The sequence below is a fragment of the Somniosus microcephalus genome, unplaced genomic scaffold (assembly GCF_052327205.1).
Source record: "Somniosus microcephalus isolate GS21.2 unplaced genomic scaffold, FLI_Smic_1.0 scaffold169, whole genome shotgun sequence".
Taxonomy (NCBI): domain Eukaryota; kingdom Metazoa; phylum Chordata; class Chondrichthyes; order Squaliformes; family Somniosidae; genus Somniosus; species Somniosus microcephalus.
In genome coordinates, this window is record NW_028225356.1 from 407,501 (window position 1) to 417,500 (window position 10,000).

The following is a 10,000-nucleotide window of genomic DNA, read 5'->3' on the forward strand; positions in this document are numbered from 1 at the left end:
TGTCTCGAAATCGTTAAATGCACATGTCAATTCGGCGGGAGCAATTCACTTTCCCAAGCCGGAAAGCATCACCGGAGGCCCGCTTGAAGGGCCCTAATATTTTCTCATCGGACTTCCGCGTTTTGGTTAATCATGTCTCGAAATCGTTAAATGCACATGTCAATTCGGCGGGAGCAACTCACTTTCCCAGGCCGGGAAGCAACACCCGAGGCCCGCAAAAGGCGGCCGAATATTTTCTCATCGGACTTCCATATTTTGGGGGTTGGATTCTCTCCCGCATTCCAGCCCCCTGGCCACGGGTCGCTCATTCACTTTCAGCCCGGGCCTTGCCAATTTGGTTAATCAGTTAGCCATGCACCAGACTCGGCCTCGCCTTTTTCATTTATGGTTAATGATGTGCCCAGGCTGGGACTTAGTCTCTCCAGCAGCCAAAACTTTTCACTGGTTAATGAGGTGCCCAGCCCGGCACTTAGTCTCTCTCCCCAGCAAGCTTACTTGGTCGGCCGACATTTGGATCCATTTTCGGGGCTTAATCGGGTCGAATACGGTCCCTTACGCAAGGGGAGCCGAAGCCCCGGCCTCTGCCAGGCGTCAGGCTGCCGTTTTTTAAGCCCGACCAAAAACCCGAAAATTGGTTAAAAATGGAAATAAATTTCCACCCAAAAAGGGTTAAAAGTCGGTTGGACGGCAGCCCTGGTCGGTCTCTGCAGACCTGGAGGCCCTAGACAGTAATCTGGAAAACAGACAAAGTCTCGAGAAACCACCTCCTACCATTCTCCAGGTACCCCGCCAATCCCCCCTGCCAGAAATGACAAGTGTCAAATCAGCGGGACGGATTTGACTTTTGTGACCGACCGCTGGAACTTTTTTCGGCTACAGGCAGTCAAATTTTCCTCCTTCCGGACTTCCAGTACAACTTTGAACGGCCATATCTCCGCACTCCCGCGTCGGAGCCAAGCCGTTTTTACACCGTTAGACGCGGCTTCCCGTGCCCGTTCGAATGCCGCCCTGCTCGGCGGAAAAGGAGAATTTTTTTATTTTTCGGCCGATTTCGGGAAAAAAATTTCCCGCTCTGAACTCGGATTTTTCGGCTTTAATCGTTTCGTATACGGTCCCTTACGCAAGGGAGCCGAAGCCCCGGCCTCTGCCGGGCGTCAGGCTGCCGTTTTTAAGCCCGACCAAAAACCCGAAAATTGGTTAAAAATGGAAATAAATTTCCACCCAAAAAGGGTTAAAAGTCGGTTGGACGGCAGCCCGGGTCGGTCTCTGCAGACCTGGAGGCCCTAGACAGTAATCTGGAAAACAGATAAAGTCTCGAAAAACCACCTCCTACCATTCTCCAGGTACCCCGCCAATCCCCCCTGCCAGAAATGACAAGTGTCAAATCAGCGGGACGGATTTGACTTTTGTGACCGACCGCTGGAACTTTTTTCGGCTACAGGCAGTCAAATTTTTCTCCTTCCGGACTTCCAGTACAACTTTGAACGGCCATATCTCCGCACTCCCGCGTCGGAGCCAAGCCGTTTTTACACCGTTAGACGCGGCTTCCCGTGCCCGTTCGAATGCCACCCTGCTCGGCGGAAAAGGAGACTTTTTTTTTTTTCCGGCCGTTTTCGGGAAAAATTTTTCCCGCTCTGAACTCCGATTTTACGCCTTTAATCGATTCGGAGACGGTCGCTTACGCAAGGGAGGCGAAGCCCGGGCCTCTGCCGGGCGTCAGCCTGCCGTATGTAAGCCCGTCCGAAGCATGAGTTCCCACTTTTGGTTATCCAGTTGTCAATTTTAAAATTTCAGTTAATCAGTTGCCTGCTTGGTTAATCATTTGTCGCTCTGACATTTGGTTAACCAGTTGTCGATGTTCGAAATTCAGTTAATGAGTTGCCTCTTTGAAATTTCAGTTAATGAGTTGGCCCTTTGGTTACTCATTTGTCCCTGTGTCTTTTGGTTAACCAGTTGTCGATGTTCGAAATTCAGTTAATGAGTTGCCTCCTTGGTTAATCATTTGTCGCCCTGACTCTTGGTTAACCAGTTGTCGATGTTCGAAATTCAGTTAATGAGTTGCCTCCTTGGTTAATCATTTGTCGCTCTGACATTTGGTTAACCAGTTGTCGATGTTCGAAATTCAGTTAATGAGTTGCCTCCTTGGTTAATCATTTGTCGCTCTGGCTTTTGGTTAACCAGTTGTCGATGTTCAAAATTTCAGTTAATGAGTTGCCTCTTTGAAATTTCAGTTAATGAGTTGGCCCTTTGGTGACTCATTTGTCCCTGTGTCTTTTGGTTAACCAGTTGTCGATGTTCGAAATTCAGTTAATGAGTTGCCTCCTTGGTTAATCATTTGTCGCTCTGGCTTTTGGTTAACCAGTTGTCGATGTTCAAAATTTCAGTTAATGAGCTGCTCTTATGTTCTATGATTTCCTACCTTGACAACTCATTAACCAGTGTTTCAAACAATGCACCAGGCCATTTGACGACCCCAACTCGGTTCCACAAGCGGGAAAGCAGCACCCCAAGGCCCGGTAAGGGGGCCGAATACATTCCCATCGTGAATTCCGTCCCAAATGTGAATGACAAGTTTTCAGTTAATCAGTTGCCTGCTTGGTTACTCATTTGTCGCTCTGACATTTGGTTAAACAGTTGTCGATGTTCAAAATTTCAGTTAATGAGTTGCCTCTTTGAAATTTCAGTTAATGAGTTGGCCCTTTGGTTACTCATTTGTCCCTGTGTCTTTTGGTTACCCAGTTGTCGATGTTCGAAATTCAGTTAATGAGTTGCCTCCTTGGTTAATCATTTGTCGCTCTGGCTTTTGGTTAACCAGTTGTCGATGTTCAAAATTTCAGTTATTGAGTTGCCTCTTTGAAATTTCAGTTAATGAGTTGGCCCTTTGGTTACTCATTTGTCCCTGTGTCTTTTGGTTAACCAGTTGTCGATGTTCGAAATTCAGTTAATGAGTTGCCTCCTTGGTTAATCATTTGTCGCTCTGGCTTTTGGTTAACCAGTTGTCGATGTTCAAAATTTCAGTTAATGAGCTGCTCTTATGTTCTATGATTTCCTACCTTGACAACTCATTAACCAGTGTTTCAAACAATGCACCAGGCCATTTGACGACCCCAACTCGGTTCCACAAGCGGGAAAGCAGCACCCCAAGGCCCGGTAAGGGGGCCGAATACATTCCCATCGTGAATTCCGTCCCAAATGTGAAAGACAAGTTTTCAGTTAATCAGTTGCCTGCTTGGTTACTCATTTGTCGCTCTGACATTTGGTTAACCAGTTGTCGATGTTCAAATTTCAGTTAATGAGTAGCCTCTTTGAAATTTCAGTTAATGAGTTGGCCCTTTGGTTACTCATTTGTCCCTGTGTCTTTTGGTTACCCAGTTGTCGATGTTCGAAATTCAGTTAATGAGTTGCCTCCTTGGTTAATCATTTGTCGCTCTGGCTTTTGGTTAACCAGTTGTCGATGTTCAAAATTTCAGTTAATGAGTTGCCTCTTTGAAATTTCAGTTAATGAGTTGGCCCTTTGGTTACTCATTTGTCCCTGTGTCTTTTGGTTAACCAGTTGTCGATGTTCGAAATTCAGTTAATGAGTTGCCTCCTTGGTTAATCATTTGTCGCTCTGGCTTTTGGTTAACCAGTTGTCGATGTTCAAAATTTCAGTTAATGAGCTGCTCTTATGTTCTATGATTTCCGACCTTGACAACTCATTAACCAGTGTTTCAAACAATGCACCAGGCCATTTGACGACCCCAACTCGGTTCCACAAGCGGGAAAGCAGCACCCCAAGGCCCGGTAAGGGGGCCGAATACATTCCCATCGTGAATTCCGTCCCAAATGTGAATGACAAGTTTTCAGTTAATCAGTTGCCTGCTTGGTTACTCATTTGTCGCTCTGACATTTGGTTACCCAGTTGTCGATGTTCAAATTTCAGTTAATGAGTAGCCTCTTTGAAATTTCAGTTAATGAGTTGGCCCTTTGGTTACTCATTTGTCCCTGTGTCTTTTGGTTACCCAGTTGTCGATGTTCGAAATTCAGTTAATGAGTTGCCTCCTTGGTTAATCATTTGTCGCTCTGGCTTTTGGTTAACCAGTTGTCGATGTTCAAAATTTCAGTTATTGAGTTGCCTCTTTGAAATTTCAGTTAATGAGTTGGCCCTTTGGTGACTCATTTGTCCCTGTGTCTTTTGGTTAACCAGTTGTCGATGTTCGAAATTCAGTTAATGAGTTGCCTCCTTGGTTAATCATTTGTCGCTCTGGCTTTTGGTTAACCAGTTGTCGATGTTCAAAATTTCAGTTAATGAGCTGCTCTTATGTTCTATGATTTCCTACCTTGACAACTCATTAACCAGTGTTTCAAACAATGCACCAGGCCATTTGACGACCCCAACTCGGTTCCACAAGCGGGAAAGCAGCACCCCAAGGCCCGGTAAGGGGGCCGAATACATTCCCATCGTGAATTCCGTCCCAAATGTGAAAGACAAGTTTTCAGTTAATCAGTTGCCTGCTTGGTTACTCATTTGTCGCTCTGACATTTGGTTAACCAGTTGTCGATGTTCAAATTTCAGTTAATGAGTAGCCTCTTTGAAATTTCAGTTAATGAGTTGGCCCTTTGGTTACTCATTTGTCCCTGTGTCTTTTGGTTACCCAGTTGTCGATGTTCGAAATTCAGTTAATGAGTTGCCTCCTTGGTTAATCATTTGTCGCTCTGGCTTTTGGTTAACCAGTTGTCGATGTTCAAAATTTCAGTTAATGAGTTGCCTCTTTGAAATTTCAGTTAATGAGTTGGCCCTTTGGTTACTCATTTGTCCCTGTGTCTTTTGGTTAACCAGTTGTCGATGTTCGAAATTCAGTTACTGAGTTGCCTCCTTGGTTAATCATTTGTCGCTCTGGCTTTTGGTTAACCAGTTGTCGATGTTCAAAATTTCAGTTAATGAGTTGCCTCTTTGAAATTTCAGTTAATGAGTTGGCCCTTTGGTTACTCATTTGTCCCTGTGTCTTTTGGTTAACCAGTTGTCGATGTTCGAAATTCAGTTAATGAGTTGCCTCCTTGGTTAATCATTTGTCGCTCTGACATTTGGTTAACCAGTTGTCGATGTTCGAAATTCAGTTAATGAGTTGCCTCCTTGGTTAATCATTTGTCGCTCTGGCTTTTGGTTAACCAGTTGTCGATGTTCAAAATTTCAGTTAATGAGTTGCCTCTTTGAAATTTCAGTTAATGAGTTGGCCCTTTGGTTACTCATTTGTCCCTGTGTCTTTTGGTTAACCAGTTGTCGATGTTCGAAATTCAGTTACTGAGTTGCCTCCTTGGTTAATCATTTGTCGCTCTGGCTTTTGGTTAACCAGTTGTCGATGTTCAAAATTTCAGTTAATGAGCTGCTCTTATGTTCTATGATTTCCGACCTTGACAACTCATTAACCAGTGTTTCAAACAATGCACCAGGCCATTTGACGACCCCAACTCGGTTCCACAAGCGGGAAAGCAGCACCCCAAGGCCCGGTAAGGGGGCCGAATACACTCCCATCGTGAATTCCGTCCCAAATGTGAATGACAAGTTTTCAGTTAATCAGTTGCCTGCTTGGTTACTCATTTGTCGCTCTGACATTTGGTTATCCAGTTGTCGATGTTCAAAATTTCAGTTAATGAGTTGCCTCTTTGAAATTTCAGTTAATGAGTTGGCCCTTTGGTTACTCATTTGTCCCTGTGTCTTTTGGTTAACCAGTTGTCGATGTTCGAAATTCAGTTAATGAGTTGCCTCCTTGGTTAATCATTTGTCGCTCTGACTCTTGGTTAACCAGTTGTCGATGTTCGAAATTCAGTTAATGAGTTGCCTCCTTGGTTAATCATTTGTCGCTCTGGCTTTTGGTTAACCAGTTGTCGATGTTCAAAATTTCAGTTAATGAGCTGCTCTTATGTTCTATGATTTCCGACCTTGACAACTCATTAACCAGTGTTTCAAACAATGCACCAGGCCATTTGACGACCCCAACTCGGTTCCACAAGCGGGAAAGCAGCACCCCAAGGCCCGGTAAGGGGGCCGAATACACTCCCATCGTGAATTCCGTCCCAAATGTGAATGACAAGTTTTCAGTTAATCATTTGCCACCTTGGTTCATCATTTGCCACTCTGACTTTTGGTTTCCCAGTTGTCAGTTTTCACATTTCAGTTACTGAGTTGACTTTGTCTTTCTCACTCTGTGTATCTCTATCTTCTCTCTGTCTCTCTCAGTGTATGCGAGTGTCTGTGTGTGTTCCACTGCCGCCCGGCCAACCGGGTCCAAAGGCCCGCCACGTTACACACGAAAAACCCCGGTCTCGCTTCGGAGCGACGGGCACCCGGCTTCTCGGTGTCGGACCGACTCCGTTCAGATACCGCTGGATGCCCCTTGCCCCTGGCTTGCTCTGGCAGCCGGCGCGTGCAGGCCGCCCCCTGCCCCGCCGTCTCAGTGGTCGGAAAGCGGTCTCCAGCCAACGGCTGTACCTCGGCCGCGGAAAGAGGCAGCTACACAAGCGAGGCACTGCTCTGTGCGGCCCCGCCACCCCGTTCAGCTGCCGTTGTCCCCGACCGGATCGGACTTTCCTTCCCGAAGTTATCCCCGATAAGCTGCCGCTGACCGACGGCCCGTCAGCCGCTGCGGGACGGCGACACTTTCCCGAACTCGCCCGGGGCCACTTCGGCAATATAGTGTGCGCCGGAGCCGGGGCTTTCCAACGAGCCATCCCCGAACGAAATCGGACACGGGAGTCGGGAGCGACAGGCGTTCGACTGGTGCCGGGCAACCGGGTCCAAACGCCCGCCTTGTTAAACACACGTACACCCCAGGCTCGATTCGGAGCGACGGGCACCCGGCTTCCCGGTGTCGGACCGACTCCGTTCAGATACCGTTGGATGCCCCTTGCCCCTGGCTTGCTCTGGCAGCCGGCGCGTGCAGGCCGCCCCCCGCCCCGCCGTCTCAGTGGTCGGAAAGTGGTCTCCAGCCAACGGCTGTACCTCGGCCGGGGAAAGGGGCAGCTACACAAGCCAGGCACTGGTCTGTGCGGGCCCGCCACCCCGTTCGGCTGCCGTTGATCCGGACCGGATCGGACTTTCCCTCCCGAAGTTATGCCCGATAAGCTGCCGCTCACCGGCGGCCCGTCAGCCGCTGCGGGATGGCGACACTTTGCCGAACTTGCCGGGGTCCAGGCCGATAATATAGTGTGCGCCAGCTCCGGGGCTTTCCAACGAGCCCTCCCTGACCGAAATCGGACACGGGAGTCCAGAGCGATAGGCATTCGACTGCCGGCCGGCCAAACACAGGCAATCCCCCGCCGTTGCGGACCCGCTCCAGGACAACCGGGTCCAAACGCCCGCCTCGTTACACGCACGAAAACACCGGGCTCGATTCGGAGCGACGGGCACCCGGCTTCCCGGTGTCGGACCGACTCCGTTCCGGTACCCTTGGATGCCCCTTGCCCCTGGCTTGCTAGGACAGCCGGCGCGTCAAGGTGGGCCCCCGCGGCTCCGGCTCAGCAGTCGGAAAGCGGTCTCCAGCCAACGGCTGTACCTCGGCCGGGGAAAGGGGCAGCTACACAAGCCCGCTACTGGTCTGTGCGGCCCCGCCACCCCGTTCAGTGGCAGTTGACCCCGACCGGATCGGACTTTCCTTCCCGAAGTTATCCCCGATAAGCTGCCGCTGACCGACGGGGCGGCAGCCGGTACGGGTCGCCGACACTTTCCCGAACTTGCCGGGATCCAGTCCGATAATATAGTGTGCGCCAGCGCCGGGGCTTTGCAATGAGCCCTCCCTGACCGAAATCGGACACGGGAGTCCGGAGCCAAAGGCGTTCGACTGCCGGCCGGCCAAACTCAGGCAACCTCCCGCCGTTGCGGACCCGCTCCCGGACAACCGGGTCCAAACGCCCGCCCTGTTACACGCACGAAAACACCGGGCTCGATTCGGAGCGACGGGCACCCGGCTTCCCGGTGTCGGACCGACTCCGTTCCGGTACCACTGGATGCCCCTTGCCCCTGGCTTGCTAGGACAGCCGGCGCGTCAAGGTGGGCCCCCGCGGCTCCGGCTCAGCAGTCGGAAAGCGGTCTCCAGCCAACGGCTGTACCTCGGCCAGGCCAAGCGGCAGCTGCACAAGCCCGCTACTGGTCTGTGCGGCCCCCCCACCCCGTTCAGTAGCAGTTCACCCCAACCGGATCGGACTTTCCGTCCCGAAGTTATCCCCGATAAGCTGCCGCTGACCGACGGGGCGGCAGCCGCTACGGGACTGCGACACTTTCCCGAACTTGCCGGGGTCCAGGCCGATAATATAGTGTGCGCCAGCGCCGGGGCTTTCCAACGAGCCCTCCCTGACCGAAATCGGACACGGGAGTCCGGAGCCAAAGGAGTTCGACTGCCGGCCGGCCAAACACAGGCAACCTCCCGCCGTTGCGGACCCGCTCCCGGACAACCGGGTCCAAACGCCCGCCCTGTTACACGCACGAAAACACCGGGCTCGATTCGGAGCGACGGGCACCCGGCTTCCCGGTGTCGGACCGACTCCGTTCCGGTACCACTGGATGCCCCTTGCCCCTGGCTTGCTAGTACAGCCGGCGCGTCAAGGTGGGCCCCCGCGGCTCCGGCTCAGCAGTCGGAAAGCGGTCTCCAGCCAACGGCTGTACCTCGGCCGGGCCAAGCGGCAGCTGCACAAGCCCGCTACTGGTCTGTGCGGCCCCCCCACCCCGTTCAGTCGCAGTTCACCCCAACCGGATCGGACTTTCCGTCCCGAAGTTATCCCCGATAAGCTGCCGCTGACCGACGGGGCGGCAGCCGCTACGGGACTGCGACACTTTCCCGAACTTGCCGGGGTCCAGGCCGATAATATAGTGTGCGCCAGCGCCGGGGCTTTCCAACGAGCCCTCCCTGACCGAAATCGGACACGGGAGTCCGGAGCGAAAGGCGTTCGACTGCCGGCCGGCCAAACCCAGGCAATCTCCCGCCGTTGCGGACCCGCTCCCGGACAACCGGGTCCAAACGCCCGCCCTGTTACACGCACGAAAACCCCGGGCTCGATTCGGAGCGACGGGCACCCGACTTCCCGGTGTCGGACCGACTCCCTTCTGGTACCACTGGATGCCCCTTGCTCCTGGCTTGCTCGGACAGCCGGCGCGTCAAGGTGGGTCCCCGCGGCACCGGCTCAGCAGTCGGAAAGCGGTCTCCAGCCAACGGCTGTACCTCGGCCGGGCCAAGAGGCAGCTACACAAGCCCGCTACTGGTCTGTGCGGCCCCGCCACCCCGTTCAGTCGCAGTTCACCCCGACCGGATCGGACTTTCCGTCCCGAAGTTATCCGCGATAAGCTGCCGCTGACCGACGGGGCGGCCGCCGGAACGGGACTGCGACACTTTCCCGAACTTGCCGGGGCCCAGGCCGATAATATAGTGTGCGCCAGCGTCGGGGCTTTCCAACCAGCCCTCCCTGACCGAAATCGGACACGGGAGTCCGGAGCCAAAGGCGTTCGACTGCCGGCCGGCCAAACCCAGGCAATCTCCCGCCGTTGGGGACCCGCTCCCGGACAACCGGGTCCAAACGCCCGCCCTGTTACACGCACGAAAACACCGGGCTCGATTCGGAGCGACGGGCACCCGACTTCCCGGTGTCGGACCGACTCCCTTCTGGTACCTATGGATGCCCCTTGCCCCTGGCTTGCTCGGACAGCCGGCGCGTCAAGGTGGGTCCCCGCGGCACCGGCTCAGCAGTCGGAAAGCGGTCTCCAGCCAACGGCTGTACCTCGGCCGGGCCAAGAGGCAGCTACACAAGCCCGCTACTGGTCTGTGCGGCCCCACCACCCCGTTCAGTCGCAGTTCACCCCGACCGGATCGGACTTTCCTTCCCGAAGTTATCACCGATAAGCTGCCGCTGACCGCTGGCCTGTTACCCGCTGCCGGACTGCGACACTTTGCCCAACTCGCCAGGGGCCAGTCCGGCAATATAATCTGCGCCAGCGTCGGGGCTTTCCAACCAGCCGTCCCCCACCCTAATCGGA